Source organism: Piliocolobus tephrosceles, chromosome 17 (genome assembly GCF_002776525.5).
Source record: "Piliocolobus tephrosceles isolate RC106 chromosome 17, ASM277652v3, whole genome shotgun sequence".
Classification (NCBI taxonomy): domain Eukaryota; kingdom Metazoa; phylum Chordata; class Mammalia; order Primates; family Cercopithecidae; genus Piliocolobus; species Piliocolobus tephrosceles.
The window spans coordinates 20,710,058-20,729,224 of NC_045450.1; the positions used below are offsets into that span (position 1 = coordinate 20,710,058).

Sequence of the window (19,167 nt, forward strand, 5' to 3'; positions counted from 1 at the left end):
CCAGCACTGGGAGCCTGAGGCGGGCAAATCCGCTTGAGTCCAGGAGTTCAAGACCCGCCTGGGCAAAATTACGAAACCCAATCTCTATGAAAAGAAATAATCATACAAAAAATTGGCCAGGCATGGGGGTCCACGCCTGTAGTCCCAGCTACTCAGGAGGGTGAAATGGGAGGATCACCGGAACCCACGAGTTTGAGGCTGCAGTGAGCTGTGATCAAGCCACTGTGCTCTAGCCTGGGTTACAGAGTGAGACTTCTACCACGGTCACTTTCAAGATATCAATGTGATATCACTGAACCCAAATTTGGAAATTGATGAGTAGTCACATACCATTATAAAGTATTTCCACCAGGCTGTCTCAAAAGGAAAACAAAAGGCCAGGATCGGTGGCTCAAACCTGTAATCCCAGCACTTTGGGAGGCCAAGGCAGGCGGATCATGAGGTCAGAAGATCGAGACCACGGTGAAACCCCATCTCTACTAAAAATACAAAAAAAAATTAGCCGGGCACGGTGGTGGGCACCTGTAGTCCCAGCTACGTGGGAGGCTGAGGCAGGAGAATGGCGTGAAACCAGGAGGCGGAGCTTGCAGTGAGCCGAGATCGTGCCATTGCACTCCAGCCTGGGTGACAGAGCGAGACCCCGTCTCAAAAAAAAAAAAAAAAAAAAGACTGGCCGGGTGCAGTGGCCCGTGTCTATAATCCTAGCGCTTTGGGAGGCTGATGTGGGCATATCACTTGAGGTCAGGAGTTCAAGACCAGCCTTGCCAACATGGTGAAACCCCATCTCTACTAAAATACAAAAAATTAGCCAGGCGTGGTGGCATGTGCCTGTAATCCCAGCTACTCGGGAGGTTGAGGCTGGAGAATCACTTGAACCCAGGAGGTGGAGGTTTCAGTGAACTGAGATTGTGCCCCTGCACTCCAGCCTAGGCGACAGAGTGAGACTGCGTCTCAAAAAAAAGAAAGAAAAGAAAGAAAAAGACAAAAGGTAACAAAGGATGGTGAGGATGTGATGAAATGGAAACTCTGCTACATTGTTGGTGGGAATGTAAATTAGTATAGCCATTGTTTTGGAAAATAGTACAGAAGTTCCTCAAGAAATTAAAAATAGAATTACCATATAATCTAGCAATTCCACTTCTGGGTATTTACCCAAATTATCCAAAGTCAGTATGTGAAGAGCTATCTGCACTCCCATGTTCACTGCAACACTATTCACAGTCACCAAGACATGGAAGTGACCTAAGTGTCCATCAGTAGGTAAGTGGGTAAAGAAAATGTGGTACATATACACAATAAAATATTATACAGCTTTAAAAAAGAAAATTCTGTCATTTAGCACAATATGGATGAACTTGGAGGACATTATGTTAAGTGAAATAAGCCAGGCACAGGAAGGCAAATATCACATGATCTCACTCATATGTGGAATCTTATTTTGCTTTTTTGTTTTTGTTTTTTTTGAGATGGAGTCTCACTCCGTCACCCAGGCTGGAGTGTAGTGGCACTATCTCAACTCACTGCAACCTCTCCTCCTGGGTTCAAGCAGTCCTCTGCCTCAGCCTCCTGAGTAGCTGGGATGACAGGCGCACACCACCATGCCCAGCTAATTTTTTGTATTTTTAGTAGAGACAGGGTCTCACCATGTTGGCCAGGCTGGTCTCGAACTCCTGACCTCAAGTGATCCACCTGCCTTGGGCTCCCAAAGTGTTGGAATTACAGGCGTGAGCCACTACACCCAGCCCATATGTGTAATCTTAAAAAGTCAATCTCATAGAAGCAGAGAGGCCATAGAAGCAAGCAGTTACGAGGCTGGGGGAGCAGGAAAGATGGAGAAAGGGGAGTTATTGGTTAAAGGGTACAAAGTTTCAGTTAGATAGCAGGAAAAACTTTTAGTGATCCATTGCACAGCATGGCCACCATAGTTAATAACAATGTGTATTTCAAAAGTGCTAAAAGAATAGATTTTAAACATCCTCACCAGAAAAAATGAGAAAGAGGTGAGGTGATAGATATGTTAATCAGCTTGATTTAATCTTTCTACAATGTGTATGTGTGTATATATATCAAAACATTACATCGTACCCAATAAATACATATAATTATTGCCAATTAAAGAAACTGGCCAGGCTCTGTGGCTCACACCTGTAATCCCAGCACTTTGGGAGGTCAAGGAAGGCGGATCACCTGAGGTTGGCAATTCGAGACCAGCCTGGCCAACATGGTGAAACGCTGTCTATACTAAAAATAAAAAAATTAGCTGGATGTGGTGGTGGGCGCCTGTAATCCCAGCTACTCAGGAGGCTGAGGCAGGAGAATCGCTCGAACCCAGGAAGCAGAAGTTGCAGTGAGCCAAGATCATGCCATTGCACTCCAGCCTGGATAACAAGAATGAGACTCCACCTCAAAAAAGAAAAAAAGAAAGTTGCAGTGAGCTGAGATCACACCACTGCACTCCAGACTTGGTGACAAAGGAAGACTCTGTCTCAAAAAAAAAAAAAAGAGAAACTAATTTTTAAAAATAGTGCAGGCCAGGCTCGGTGGCTCACACCTGTAGTCCCAGCATTTTCAGAGGCCAAGGTGAGAGGATCACTTGAATTCAGGAGTTCAAGATCTCAGCCTGGGCAACATGGTGAAACTCCATCTGCACAAAAAATACAAAAATTGGCTGGGCACGGTGGCTCACGCCTGCAATCCTAGCACTTTGGGAGGCCAAGGTAGGTGGATTGCCTGAGCTCGGGAGTTCAAAACCAGCCTGGGCAACAGAGTGAAACCCCATCTCTACTAAAAATACAAAAAATTAGCCGGGCATGGTGGTGGGCACCTGTAATCCCAGCTACTCAGGAGGCTGAGGCAGGAGAATCGCTTGAACCTGGGAGGCGGAGGTTGTGGTGAGCCAAGATCGTGCCATTGCACTCCAGCCTGGGCAACAAAAGTGAAACTCTACCTCAAAAACGAAACAAAACAAAAAAAATTACCTAGGCATGGTAGTGCGCACCTGTAGTCCCAGATACTCTGGAGGCTGAGGCAGGAGGATTGCTTGAACCCAGGAGACCGAGGTTGCAGTGAGTGGAGATCACACCACTGTACCCCAGCCTGGGCAAGTGAGACTCTGTCTCAAAAGAAAGAAAGAAAGGAAAAAAAAAAGCAAAAGATCAGATTTGGGAAATTCGAGACCAGAATTACAGAATAATCCAGATTTATATGGCACACTCTTAAGTCAAGGTCAAGAAAAGGGAATTCAATTTCAGTGATTTTAAAGAGAGGTTTTTTGGAAGTATACAGTAGGCAAACTCATAGGCATCCAGGAACAGGAAATCACGGTTAAGCTATATAAGGACTGGAGTGGGAAAGGCAGGGACTGAGGTGACTTTCGCTGCTTCTGACATCTCTGCTTCATTTTTCTCGCTCTTTTTTTTTTTTGATAGAGTCTCACTCTATTGCCTAGACTGGATGCAGTGGCATAATCTAGGCTCGCTGCAACCTCTGCCTCCTGGGTTCGAGCCATTCTCCCACCTTAGCCTCCCAAGTAGCTGGGATACATGTGCGCAATTCACCACATCCAGCTAATTCTTTTGTATCTTTAGTAGAGATGGGGCTTCACCATGCTGGCCAGGCTGGTCTTGAACTCCTGACCTCGAATGATCCACCCACCTCAGCCTCCCAAAATGTTGGGATTACGGGCATGAGCCACTGCACCTGGCCTCTTCCCCCCATCCAACACACACACACACACACACACACAGAGTACAGAATGGTATATTTCCTAAATTTGTCTGGGTTTTGCTTTCCCTGAAATCAGCAAAATTCTCCTGTCAGGGCCTAGAGTTTGAGAAAGCTAGGCATGGAGAGAGTGATTGCATTACCTTCCAGAGAGATCTACTCATCAGAAATTCACACTTAATCCTAAGAGGGGAGCGTAAGAGTGTGAAGAAGTTTAGATTTGTGCAAGACAGGTGGTAAATTTAAATTCAACCATAGCGATATGTCATTAAATACAAATGATCTAAACATACCAATTAAAAATTGTTATACTGGATAAAAAAATTCAAACTACATGCTATATACAAAAACCCACTTTAAAGATATATACATGGGCAGGGTGCGGTGGCTCATGCCTGTAATCCCAACACTTTGGGAGGCTGAGGTGGGTAGATCACGAGGTCAGGAGATCAAGACCATCCTGGCTAACACAGTGAAACCCCGTCTCTACTAAAAATACAAAAAATTAGCCGGGCGTGGTGGTGGGCACCTGTAGTCCCAGTTACTTGGGAGGCTGAGGCAGGAGAATGGCATGAACTCAGGAGGTGGAGCTTGCAGTGAGCCGAGATCATGCCACTGCACTCCAGCCGGGGCGACAGAGCAAAACTCCGTCTCAAAAAAAAAAAAAAAAAAAAAGATACAGACATGTTGGCCGCGCATGGTGGCTCACACCTGTAATCCCAGCACTTTGGGAGGCCAAGGTGGGCGGATCACCTTAAGTCAGGAGTTCCAGACCAGCCTGGCCAACATGGTGAAACCCCCATCTCTACTAAAAATACAAAAATTAGCTGGGCGTGGTGGCGGGCACCTGTAGTCCCAGCTACTCAGGAGGCTGAGGCAGGAGAGTTGCTTCAACCCAGGAGGCAGAGGTTGCAGTGAGCCAAGAGCGTGCCACTGCACTCTAGTCTGGGTGACAGAGCAAGACTCCATCTCAAAAAAAAAAGAAAAGAAAAAGAAAGAAAGATATAGACATGTTATCAGGCACAGTGGCTCATACCTGTAATCCCAGCACTTAGGGAGGCGGAGGTGAGATGATTACTTGAGCCCAGAGGTTGGAGACCTGCCTGGGCAACATAGCAGGACTCTATTCTCCCAAAAGGAAAAAAGAAATAAAGATATAGACATGTTAAAAGTAAAAAGACTTAGGTCAGGCCCAGTGGCTCATGCATGTAATCCCAGCACTTTGGGAGGCTGAGGCGGGCAGATCACTTGAGGTCAGGAGTTTGAGACCAGCCTGGCCAACATGGTAAAATCCCATCTCTACTAAAAATACAAAAACTAGCCAGGTATGACGGCAGTCCCCTGTAATCCCAGTTATTCGGGAGACTGAGGCAGGAGAACTGCTTGAACTCGGGAGGCAGAGGTTGCAGTGAGCCGAGATCATGCCACCGCACTCCAGCCTGGGCGACAGAGCGAGACTCAGTCTCAAAAAAAAAAAAAAAAAAAAAAGTGAAAAGACTTTAAAAAAATAACAGGGAAGGCCGGGAGCGGTGGCTCATGCCTGTAATCCCAGCACTTTGGGAGGCTAAGGTGGTCCTGTCACAAGGTCGGGAGTTCAAGACCAGCCTGGACAATTGGTGAAACCCCATCTCTAATAAAAATACTAAAATTAGCTGGGCATGGTGGCAGGCGCCTATAGTCCCAGCTCCTCGGGAGGCTGAGGTGGGAGAATCGCTTGGACCCGGGAGGCAGAGATTGCAGTGAGCCAAGATCACGCCATTGCACTCCAGCCTAGCGACAGAGCGAGACTCGGTCTAAAACAAAAACAAAAACAAAAAAAAAACCAGGCAAACACACTAAGCAAAGTTGCAGTGACTGTATTCACAGTAGACAAAGTGGACTTCAGAAGAAGGAATGTTATCAACGATAAAGAGGAAGATCATATTATGATAAATGGGTCAATTAATCAAGAAGATAAAATAATCCTAAACATGTATGTGCATAACAACAGAGCTTCAAAATGCATGAAGCAAAAACTGATAGAAGAGAATGGAGAAATAGACAAATCCACAATTACAGGTGGAGACTTCAATACCTCTCTTTTAGAAATTAACAGAAAACACTGGGCAGGGTGGCGCACATCTGTAATCCCAGCACTTCAGGAGGCTGAGGTGGGATGATAGTGTGAGCTCAAGAGTTAAGAGACCAGCTAGGGCAACACAGTGAGATACTGTCTCTACTAAAAACAACAACAACAGCAACAACAAATTAGTCAGACATGGTGGTATGTGTCTATAATCCCAGCTACTTGGGAGGCTGAGGCAAGAGGATCATTTGAGCCCAGGAGGTTGAGGCTGCAGTAAGCAGTGATCACGTCACTGCACTCCAGCCTGGGCAACAGAGCAAGACTCGGTCTCAAAAAAAAAAAAAAAAAAAAAAACCCCACAAAAAACACCAAAATCAAATAAACAAAAAAATCAATGGAACAAGTAGACAGAAAACCAACAAGTATATAGAAGATGTAAGCAATACTCTAACGAAACTTGACCCAATTGACATTTATAGAACACGCTGCCCAACCACAAGAGAATACATATTCTTTTTCAGTGCAAATGGAATATTTACCAAGATAGACCATCTTCTGGGAAATAAAGCAAACCACAACCAATGTAAAAGAATCGTAACCATATAAAGTATCTCCTTTGATCACGATGGAATTGAATTAGAAACCAATAAGAAATATACTTGGGAAATTCCCAAATATCTAGAAGTTTTAAAATATACTTAGAAATAACTCATAAATCAAAGAGAAACTCACAAAGGAAATTAGAAAATGTTTTTCTAATGTAACAAAAACAGTGCACAGAGGGAAATGTTTGGCATAAAATGCTTATATTAGAAAACGGTCTCAGTCAGGTGAAGTGGCTCATGCCTGTAATCCTAGCACTTTGGGAGGCTGAGGCAGGAGGATCATTTGAGCTCAGGAGTTTGACACCAGCTTGGGAAACACGGCGAAACCACATCTCTACAAAAAATACAAAAATTAGCCGGACATGGTGGTGTGTGCCTGTAGTCTCAGCTACTTGGGAGACTGATGTGGGAGGACCACCTGAGTCCGGGAAGGTCAAGGCTGCAGTAAGCTGTGATCACGCCACTGCATTGCAGCCAAACACAGACAAGACCCTGAGACAGAAAGGAAGGAAGGAAGGAAGGAAGGAAGGGAGGGAGGAAGGAAGGAAGGAAGGAAGGAAGGAAGGAAGGAAGGAAGGGAGGGAGGGAGGGAGGGAGGGAGGGAGGGAGGGAGGGAAGGGGCTCAAATCTACGATGATGATCTATGCTTTTATTAAGACGTTAGAAAAACTAGAAAAAGGAAAGCAAATTAAACCCAATTTAAACAGGAGGAAATAATAAAGATCAGAAACCAAAAAATTCAAAAAACAAAATCAATTATGCCAAAACTGTTTCTTTGAAAACACCAATAAAAGCGACAAACATCTTGCTAGACTAGTCAAGGAAAAAAAGGGACATGAATTTCCAGTATCAGAAATGAAAAAAGAGGCATAAGTCCAGATTCTGCAGATACATAAAGGATAATCAGAAAATATTATGAAATCTTTATATCAATAAATCTGACAACTTAGATCTTTTCCAAGAAAACTCCAGACCCAGATGGTTTTACTGGCAAATTCTACCAATATTTAAGAAAGAAATAATACCAATTTAACACAAACTCTTTCAGAAGATTGAAGAGAACACTTCCTAGTTCATCTTATCAGTATTACCCTGATACTTCAATCAAAGACATAAGAAAACCATAGACCAGTATTCTTCATGAATATAGATACAAAAGTCTTCAACAGAGTATCAGCAAATCTAATCTAGTTAATATGAAAAGGAAAATACGGTGGCTCAAGCCTGTAATCCCAGCACTTTGGGAGGCCGAGACGGGCGGATCACGAGGTCAGGAGATCGAGACCATCCTGGCTAATACGGTGAAACCCCCTCTCTACTAAAAAAATACAAAAAAACTAGCCGGGCGAGGTGGCGGGCGCCTGTAGTCGCAGCTACTCGGGAGGCTGAGCCAGAAGAATGGCGTAAACCCGGGAGGCGGAGCTTGCAGTGAGCTGAGATCTGGCCACTGCACTCCAGCCTGGGCGACAGAGCGAGACTCCGTCTCAAAAAAAAAAAAAAAAAAAAAAAAGAAAAGGAAAATAAATACAACTAAATGGGGCTAATTGTGGAATGTAGTGTTGATTCAACACTCAATGTTGAAATCAATCAGTGTAATTTACCATATCAACAGAAAAAGAATAAAAGCCCCATGACCATCTTACGTGATGTAGGAAAAGCATTTGATGAAATGCAATATCCACTCATGCTAAAAACTGTCAGCCGACTAAGAGTAGAAGTGAAATTCCTCAACCTGACAAAGTCCTCTACGAAAAAATGTGTGGCTGATATCCTGCAGAGGTGATATTACTGAATCCTTTTGCTCTAAGATTGGGAACAAGGCAAGGATGTTTGTTTTTTCTACTTCTATTCCAAATTATACTGGAGATCCTAGCTAGTAAAATAAGGCAAGAAAAATAGATTAAAGGCATACAAATTCGAAAGGAAGAAATAAAACTCTATTAGGAAATGTTTAGCAAAGTCACAAGATACAAGGTCAATATATAAAAACCAATTGTATTTCTATATACTGGGAATGAACAAGTGGAAAATTTTTATTTATTTATTTATTTATTTATTTATTTGAGATGGAGTTTTGCTCTTGTTGCCTGGCAACATCTGGGCAATTGTCGTGCAATGGTGCAATCTCTGCCTCCACAACCTCTGCCTCCCGGGTTCAAGTGATTCTCCGGCCTCAGCCTCCCAAGTAGCTGGGATTATAGGCATGTGCCACCACGCCCGGCTAATTTTGTATTTTTAGTAGAGATGGGGTTTCTCTATATTGATCAGGCTGGTCTTGAACTCTCGACCTTAGGTGATCTGCCTGCCTTGGCCTCCCAAATATTATTATTATTTTTAAAGAGACAGTATTTTGCTCTGCCACTCAGGCTGGAATGCAGTGGTGCAATCATAGCTCACTGCAGCCCTAATCTCCTGGGCTCAAGTAATCATCCCACCTCAGCCTCGTGAGTAGCTGGGATTACAGGTGCATGCCACCATGCTCAGCCAATTAATTTTTTTTTTTTTTTTGTAGAAATGAAGTCTCACTATGTTGCCCTGGCTGGTCTCAAACTTCTGGCCTCTGGCCAGGTGCTGTAACTCATATCCGTAATCCCAGCACTTTGGGTGGCTGAGGCGGGCGGATCACCTGAGATCAGGAGTTCAAGACCAGCCTGGCCAACATGGTGAAACCCTGTCTCTATTAAAAATACAAAAAAATTAGCAGGGCGTGTTGGTGCATGCCTGTAGTACCAGCTACTCAGGAGGCTGAGGCAGGAGAATTGCTTGAACCTGGGAGACAGAGGTTGCAGTGAGCCGAGATCACGCCACTGCAGTCCAGCCTGGGCGACAGAGAGAGACTGAGTCCCCGCTTCCCCAAGAAAAGAACAAAAATGAATCTCAACCAATACTTTGCACCAATGGATTTTAGACCTAAATGTAATTACTTAAAACCATACATCTTTTAGAATAAAACATAAGAAAAATCTTTGTGACTCTGGAATGAGAAAATGTTCTTAAATATGATATCCAATTGCAAACCATATTTGAAAAAAATTAGTAAGTTTGATTTCAAAATTTAAAACTTCCGATCTTTGAAAGACATGGTTAAGAAAATGAAAAATGTGAACCACAGATTGGAAGAAAATATTTAAAAAACAAAATGCCTATTTGATAAAAACTTCTATGTAGAATATGTGAAGAACTGTCACAATTCAATTATAAAATAACAATCAACCTAACTTAAAAAATGGTGGGCTGGGCCAGGTGTGGTGGCTCACACCTGTAATCCCAGCACTTTGGGAGGCTGAGGCAGGTGGATCACAAGGTTGGGAGATCGAGACCATCCTGGCTAACATGGTGAAACCCCGTCTCTACTAAAAATACAAAAAATTAGCCAAGTGCGGTGGTGGGTGCCTACCGTAGTCCCAGCTACTCGGGAGGCTGAGGCAGGAGAATGGTGTGAACCTGGGAGGTGGAGCTTGCAGTGAGCCGATATAGTGCCACTGCACTCCAGCTTGGACGAAAGAGCTAGACTCCATCTCAAAAAAAAAAGCAAACAAACAAACAAAAATGGTGGGCTGCGCACAGTGGCTCTTGCCTGTAGTCTCAGTATTTTGGGAGGCTGAGGTGGGAGGATCATTTGAGGCTCAGAGTTCAAGACCAGCCTGGGCAATGTAGGTAGACATCATCTCTACACAAAATTAAAAATTATTTAGGTATTGTGGCATACACCTGTAATCCCAGTGACTCAGGACGCTGAGGTGGGAGGATCACCTGAGCCCGGGAGTTCAAGGTTGCAGTGAGCTATGATGATCATGTCACAGCACTCCAGCCTGGGTGACAGAGGAAGACCCAGTCAAAAAAAAAGAAAAATAAATAATAATAATAAAAGCAAAGTTTGTAATATGGTGGTTAGGTTTTGTTTCCCTACCCAAATCTCACCTTGAATTGTAATCCCTGTAATCCCCATGTGTCAAGGGCAGACCAGGTGGAGGTATTTGGATCATGAGGACAGTTTCTCCTGTACTGGTCTCATGATAGTGAATGAGTCTCAGGAGATCCGCTGGTTTTATAAGCATCTGGCATTCCCCGTGCTTGCACTCACTCCGTCCTGCTGCCCTGTGAAGAAGGTGCCTACTTCTCCTTTGCCTTCTGCCATGATTGTAAGTTTCCTGAAGCTCCTCCAGCAATGAGGAACTGTGAATCAATTAAACTTTTTCCTTTATAAGTGACCCAGTCTTGGGTATTTCTTCATAGCAGTGTGAGACCCGACTAATAGAGTTTGTATTCCATGTATTGCTTGAAAAAACAAAATAAAAATGGGCAAAGATTTGAACAGACACTGCACCAAAGAAGATATACAAATGGAAGGTAAGTCCATGAAAAGATGCTCAACATTATTGGTCACTAGGAAAATGCAAATTAAAGCCATAATGAGACAGCCCTACACAACAATTAGAATAGCTAAAATAAAAACTGAATACCAAGTGCTGACAAGGATGTGGAGCATCCAGAACTCTCATACATTCCTGGTAAGAATTAAAATGATACATCTACTTTGAAAAACAGTTTGGCAGTTTCTTATACAGTTAAATATACAGCTGACATATAATCCAGAAATCCCACTGCTAGCTTTTTTCCCAAGAGAAACAAAAACTTATGACTGTGCGTGGTGGCTCACGCCTGTAATCCCATTTGAGACCAGCCTGGCCAACATGGTGAAGCCTCACTTCTACTAAAAATACAAAAATTAGATGGGCGTGAGTGGCAGGTGCCTGTAATCCCAGCTACTTGGGAGGCTGAGGCAGAAAACTGCTTGAACTTGAGAGGTGGAGGTTGCAGTGAGCTGAGATCGCGCCACTGCACTCCAGCCTGGGCCTGGAGCAAGACTCCATCTCAAAAAAAAAAGAGAAAAACTTAGGTTCACATAAAACATGTGCACAAACGTTTATGGCAGCTTTATTCATAATCACCAAAAAATGAGAAACAATCCAAATGTCTTTCAACTGGTTAATGGGTAAGCAAATTGTGGTAAATCTACACCATAGAATACTACATAGCAACAAAAAGACTCTTTACTGATACAACAGTATGGATAAATGTCAAGTGCATTGTGCTAAGTAAAAGAAGTTAGACTCAAAAGACTATCTACTGTATGATTCCATTTATATGATGTTCTGAAAAAGGAAAAACTATCAGCGTAGAAAACATACCAGTGGTTGCCACAGCCTAGAGTGGGAGACGGATTGATTACAAAGGGGCACAGGGAATTTTTTTAGGTAATGGGAATATTTTGTATCTTGATTTCAGTGGTGATTACACAGTTATATATATTTGTCAAAACTCATAAATTGTACACTACAGAGGGTGAGTTACTTGACTTAAAAAAATTTATAGATCATTGGCCAGGCGTGGTGGTCCAGACCTGTAATCCTATCACTTTGGGAGGCTGAGGCGGGCGAATCGCTTGAGCCCGGGAGTTCGAGACCAGCCTGGGCAACATGGCAAAAACCCATCTATACTAAAAATACAAAAACTGAAGTGAGAGGATTACCTGAGCTTGGGGAGGTCAAGGCTGCGGTGAACATGATCACGCTACTGCACTCCAGCCTGGCTGACAGAGTGAGACCCTGTCTCAACAACAAAAAATTTACAGATTGTAAATACTGTTTCATTTTTAGAAGGTTGTCCTCAAATAATTCACAAATTCTATTTAAGAAATGGAGCAGGCCGGGCACAGTGGCTCATGCCTGTAATCCCAGCACTTTGGGAGGCCGAGGTGGGCAGATCACTTGTGGTCAGGAGTTTAAGACCAGCCTGGCCAACACGGTGAAACCCCATCTCTACTCAAAATACAAAAATTCGCTGGGCCTGGTGGCACATGCCTGTAGTCCCAGCTACTAGGGAGGCTGAAGCAGGAGAACAGCTTGAACCTGCGAGGCAGAGGTTGCAGTGAGCTGAGGTCGTGCCACTGCATACCAGCCTGGGCGACAGAACAAGACTCTATCTCAAAAACAAACAAACAAACAAAAACAAATGGAGCAGAATAGAGAGTCCAGACATATATAAAAAATTAATATGAAATGTCACTTTCTTTTAGGTTATCTCAACATATTATTTAAAAATAATTACCTTTGGGAGGCTGAGGTGGGCAGACCATGAGGTCAGGAGATCAAGATCATCCTGGCCAACATGGTGAAACCCTGTCTCTACTAAAAAATACAAAAATTAGCTGGGTGTGGTGGCGCACACCCAGCTACTCTGGAGGCTGACACAGGAGAATCGCTTGAACCGGGGAGGCGGAGGATGCAGTGAGCTGAGATTGCCTCACTGCATTCCAGCCTGGCAACAGAGCGAGACTCTGTCTCAAAATACATACATACATATATATATACATACATACATACCTCATTAAAAATAATTTTAAGACGTTTAAGGCCGGGCGCAGTGGCTCACACCTGTAATCCCAGCACTTTGGGAGGTCAAGGTGGGTGGATCACGAAGTCAGCAGATCAAGACCATCCTGGCTAACATGGTGAAACCCCGTCTCTACTAAAAATACAAAAAAATTAGCCGGGCGTGGCAGTGGGCGCCTGTAGTCCCAGCTACTCGGGAGGCTGAGGCAGGAGAATGGCGTGAACCCGGGAGTCGGAGCTTGCAGTGAGCTGAGATCACGCCACTGCACTCCAGCCTGGGCCACACAGCGAGACTCCATCTCAAAAAAAAAAAAAAGGCCGGGCGCGGTGGCTCAAGCCTGTAATCCCAGCACTTTGGGAGGCCGAGAAGGGCGGATCACGAGGTCAGGAGATCGAGACCATCCTGGCTAATACGGTGAAACCCCGTCTCTACTAAAAAATACAAAAAACTAGCCGGGCGAGATGGCGGGCGCCTGTAGTCCCAGCTACTTGGGAGGCTGAGGCAGGAGAATGGCGTAAACCCGGGGGGCGGAGCTTGCAGTGAGCTGAGATCCGGCCACTGCACTCCAGCCTGGGCGACAGAGCGAGACTCCGTCTCAAAAAAACAAAACTAAACAAAACAAAACACTAAGGGGCTGGCCAACATGGTGAAACCCCGTCTCTACTAAAAATACAAAAATTAGCTGGGCGTGGTCACGAGTGCCTGTAATCCCAGCTAGTTGGGAGGCTGAGGCAGGAGAATCACTTGAACACAGGAGGCAGAGGTTGCAGTGAGCCAAGATTGTGCCACTGTACTCCAGCCTGGGTGAAAAGAGCTAAACTCCATTTCAAACCAAACCAAACCAAACCAAAAAAAAAAAAAAAAAAAAAAAAAACCCACTAAGGCAGCCAGCCAGGTGCAAGAACTGTCTTGGGCCACACATAGAATACACTAACACCTGGGCATGGTGGCTCACGCCTGTAATCCCAGCACTTTGGGAGGCTGAGGTGGGCGGATCACCCGAGGTCGGGAGTTTGAGACCAGCCTGACCAACATGGAGAAACCCCGTCTGTACTAAAAATACAGAATTAGCCAGGCGTGGTGGCGCATCCCTGTAGTCCCAGCTACTTGGAAGGCCAAGACAGGAGAATCACTTGAACCCAGGAGGCAGAGGTTGCAGTGAGCCGAGATTGTGTCACTATACTCCAACCTGGGTGAAAAGAGCTAAACTCCGTTTCAAACCAAACCAAACCAAAAAACCCTAAAAAAAAAAAAAAACAAAAACACTAAGGCGGCCGGGTGCGAGAACTGTCTTGGGTCACACAAAGAATACTCTAACACTTTCAGGCATGGTGGCTCACGCCTGTAATCCTAGCACTTTGGGAGGCCGAGGTGGGCGGATCACCCGAGGTCAGGAGTTTGAGACCAGCCTGACCAACATGGAGAAACCCCGTCTATACTAAAAATACAAAATTAGCCAGGCGTGGTGGAGCATCCCTGTAGTCCCAGCTACTCAGGATGCTGAGGCAGGAGAATTGCTTGAACCCAGGAGGTGGAGTTTGTGGTGAGCTGAGATTGCGCCATTGCACTCCAGCCTGGGCAACAAGAGCGAAACTCCATCTCCAAACAAAACAAAACAAAAACCTCTAAGGCCAGGTGCAATGGCTCATGCCTGTAATCCTGATACTTTCGAAGGCTGAGGCAAGAGGATCCCTTGAGGCCAGGAGTTTGAGACCAGCCTGGGCAACAAGTCAAGACCATCTCTGCAAAAAAAAATTTTTTTTTTTTTGAGACGGAGTATCACTCTTGTTGCTCAGGGTGGAGTGCAATGGCACAATCTCGGCTCACTGCAACCTCCACCTCCTGGGTTCAAACAATTCTCCTGCCTCAGCCTCCCGAGTACCTGGGATTACAGGCACACGCCACTACGCCTAATTTTTTGTATTTTTAGTAGAGACGGGGTTTCACCATGTTGGCCAGTCTCGAACTCCTGACCTCGAGGCAGGTGGTCTCGGCCTCCCAAAGTGCTAGGATTACAGGGTTGAGCCATTGTACCCCGCCTGCAAAAAAAATATTTTACAAAAGTAAACAAACACTAGGAGGCAGTAGAGCATTGTGGTGAAGAATGTGAGTTCTGCAACCCGACTGCCTAGTTTAAAATTCTGCCTCATCCAGGCTGGGTGCTGTAATCCCAGCTCTTTGGGAGTCTGAGGTGGAAAGATCACTTGAGCCCAGGAGTTCGAGACCAGTCTATGCAACATAGCAAAACCCCGTCTCTACAAAAAATAGAAAAATTAGCTGGGCATACCTGGGTATGGGTGCATGCCTGACGTCCCAGCTGCTCAGGAGGCTGAGGTGGAAGATCACTTGAGCCCAGGAGGTGGTGGTTGCAGGGAGCAGAGATCATGCCACTGCACTCCAGCCTGGGTGACAGAAAGACCCTGTCTCAAAAAAAAAAAAAAAAAAATTCCTGCCTCAACCACTTATTTATTTATTCACTGTAAAAGCAATGGAAGCTTTCTCTGCCTTGGATTCTTTTCTATAAAAAGGTGGTAATAATAGTATCCACCTAATTTGATTGTTAGAATTAAAAGAGATGGCAGGCCGGGCATGGTGACTCATGCCTGTAATCCAAGCACTTTGTGAGGCCAAGGCAGGTGGATCACTTGAGGTCAGGAGTTTGAGACCAGCCAGGCCAACATGGTGAACCCCCGTCTCTGCTAAAAATGCATAAATTAGCCAAGTGTGGTGGTGCGCGCCTGTAATCCCAGCTACCCTGGAGGCTGAGGCAGGAGAATCACTTGAACCTGGGAGGTGGAGGTTGCAATGAGCTGAGATTGAGCCATTGCACTGCAGCCTGGGCCACAGAGTGAGACTTTGTCTCAAAAAAAACCAAAAAAAACAAAAAAACACAGTAGATGGTGTATGGAAAACACTAGCACAATGTCTGGCACTTGGCGGTGCTGTCACTGTTCTAAGTGACATGTGGTACTCTTGCAGTGCTGTTGTAGGAGGCTTTCTTTCATGGAGAGTAGGCTGTGGCCTAGAATGTCTAGGAGATTCTAGATCCTAGATCTAGAATGTCATGGAGTAAAAATATATCTATTTCCATTTCATTTCTAGAGTTTTTTTTTTCCCTCCCAGGTACTTCACAGTAGACTGGGCAAGCCTCACACTATGAAACAGAGCAGGTGGGGTGTGTGTGTGTGTGTATGAACATACAGGAGTAAGAAAGGCAAGGATTTTGATTTCAGGTCATAAGAAGGTGATAATTTGTCAAGCACATAGTTCTCAAAAGAAAAGATCATCTCCATTTATAAACATTGTCACAGGTATGGTACTGTTGATAGTAAATTATTGTTTTATGGAGCATTATGGAACTCTGAATTTATGAGACTTGGTTTTTTAAAGAAAACAAAGAAAATTATACCACTTCTCTTGCATTACTGTGTAAGTACAGATGTATTTATATTAGAATTTGGAAAAAATTCACATAATTCATAATTCACCAAAGGACGTAAGCAGGTGATGGTCCATACCTTTATGCATGGGTGGTCTTGATTGATTAGTATTTATTTATTTCTTATTTTATTTTTTGAGACAGAGTTTTGCTGTCTCACGCAGACTGGAGTGCAGTGGCACGACCTCAGCTCACTGCAAACTCTGCCTCCCAGGTTCAAGCGATTCTCCTGCCTCAGCCTCCCGAGTAGCTGGGGCTACAGGTGTGCACCACCACATCCACCTAATATTTGTATTTTAAGTAGAGACAGGGTTTCGCCATGTTGGCCAGGCTGGTCTCCAACTCCTGACCTCAAGTTCCACCCACCTCGGCCTCGCAAAGTGCTGGGATTATAGGTATGAGCCACCATTTCCAGCCAACTGATTACCATTTTTAAAAACAAGGTAGTTGGGGTTATGGAAATCACATGGAAAGTGTAAAGGATGTCAATCAAGCATGGAATTACAGGCATGAGCCACCATGCCCAGCAAGTGTTAGTATATCCTGTGTGTGGCCCAAGACAATTCTTCTTCTTCCAATGTGGCCCAGGGAAGCCAAAAGATTGGATATCCCTGACCCCTGATGTAAATGTTTACTTCAATTTTGATGGTAAAGATAGAGCTGGTGGCCAGGCACAGTGGCTCACACCTGTAATCTCAGCACTGGGAAGCCAAAGCAGGCCAATTGCTTGAAATCAGGAGTGTGAGACCAGCCTGGGCAACACGGCAAGACTCCATCTCTATGAAAATATACAAAAATTACCCAGGCATGGTGTCATGTGCCTGTGGTCCCAACTACTTGGGAGGCTGAGGTGGGAGGATCACCTGAGCCTGGGGAGGTAGAGGCTGCAGTGGGCCAAGATCACACTATTGCACTCCAACTTGGGTGACAGAGTGAGACCGAGTCTCAAAACAAACAAACAAACTATATATATATATATATCCCCATACATATATATACACATACACCACATATATATATATCATGGAGCCATATATGTATGCATACATATATGTGTGTGTATAATAGATTTGAGGAGCTGGGCACAGTGGCTCACACCTGTAATCCCAGCACTTTGGGAGGCCGAGGCGGGTGGAAAACCTTGTTTTTAAAAATGGTAATCAGTTGGCTGGAAGTGGTGGCTCATACCTATAATCCCAGCACTTTGCGAGGCTGAGGTGGGTGGATCACCTGAGGTTGGGAGTTTGAGGCCAGCCTGACCAACATGGAGAAACTCCATCTCTACTAAAAATACAAAATTAGCCGGGCGTGGTGGCACATGCCTGTAATCCCAGCTACTCGGGAGGTTGAGGCAAGAGAATCGCTTGAACCCGGGAGGCGGAGGTTGTGGTGAGCTGAGATTGCACCATTGCACTCCAGCCTGGGCAACAAGAGCAACACACCATCTCAAAAATGAAAAAAAGGCCGGGCATGGTGGCTCAAGCCTGTAATCCCAGCACTTTGGGAGGCCGAGATGGGTGGATCACGAGGTCAGGAGATCGAGACCATCCTGGCTAACCCGGTGAAACCCCGTCTCTACTAAAAATACAAAAAACTAGCTGGGCGAGGTGGCGGGCGCCTGTGGTTCCAGCCACTTGGGAGGCTGAGGCAGGAGAATGGCGTAAACCCGGGAGGCGGAGCTTGCAGTGAGCTGAGATACGGCCACTGCATTCCAGCCTGGGTGACAGAGCGAGACTCCGTCTCAAAAAAAAAAAAAAAACACACAAACCGAAAAAAAGAAAAAAAAAGATTTGAGAAAAGACATACAAAGTCACCTTTAAAAAAGGCAGGTCCCCCAGCAGCCCATTTTTTTCCCCTCCTATCACATTTAAGTCATATGTATGGGATCATGAAGCAGGTGATAATTTGGGATTTTGTCAGTGTGTGCTTCTGAGAGTGAATGGTTCACAGCTGACAAGCATCCAACAGAACCAGTTACACAGGAGATTGAGGAGTGGCTGTCATGGCTGTGACAGTGCATGATCTCAAGTTTTCAATCTGTGACCTCCTAAGGAAAAAAGGAAAGAAAAAAAATGGCAGGCCTCAAGCCAAGACTTGACTTCAAATTGACTGAAGTATATTTATAGAAATAATAGCTCATTGTGGTTGGAGGGTGAGGAGGAGGTTGGTCAGTCATAAAAACATAATTTTTGTAATTTTTTGTAGAGACAGGATTTTACCATATTGCTCAGGCTGTTCTCAAACTCCTGGGCCTAAACAATCCACCTATGTCAGCCTCCCAAAGTGCTAGGATTACAGGCATGAGCCACAATGCCCAGCCTATATGTATGTTTTCAAGTGTGGTTCTCAGATAGCAATTTTATTTCTCTATTTCCAGAGATTTTTCAGGGCGATTTTATGATTAACTCCATGTACAGCTTAACATGTCAAAAAGACCTGACTTAAATTTTTTTCTTGAAACAGCCTTTAACATATGTCAAAAACATGATATATTCCTGATCCTTGTGTCCAAGCAGAAGTTCTAAATAGGGCAAAGGATCTAACAAATGCTTGATGTCCTCAAATGTGCTATGATTTGCCATCTGTCAAGATGAAAATACACCCAAGTATATGCCGCTATTTAAAGTATCATAGGCTGGGTGCGGTGGCTCACACCTGTAATCCCAGTACTTTGGAAGGCTGAGGCGGGTGGATCACTTGAGGTCAGGAGTTTGAGACCAGCCTGGCAAACATGGCAAAACCCCATCTCCACTAAAAATACAAAAATTAGCTGGGTGTGGTGGTGCATGCCTGTAATCCCAGCTACTCGGGAGGCTGAGGCAGGAGAACTGCTTTAACCCAGGAGGCAGAGGTTGCAGTGAGCTGAGATTGCACCACTGCAATCCGGCCTGGGAGACAGGGAAGGGAAGGGAAGGGGAGGGGAGGGGAGGGGGGGGGGG

The 19,167-nt window shown here is 44.8% G+C and overlaps 1 non-coding gene across 1 annotated transcript; it reads left to right on the top strand.

The window, feature by feature from the left end:
* Positions 1 to 18,011: 18,011 nt before the first annotated feature.
* Positions 18,012 to 18,269, top strand: LOC111531962. Its single transcript, XR_002728434.1, has one exon.
* Positions 18,270 to 19,167: the final 898 nt, after the last annotated feature.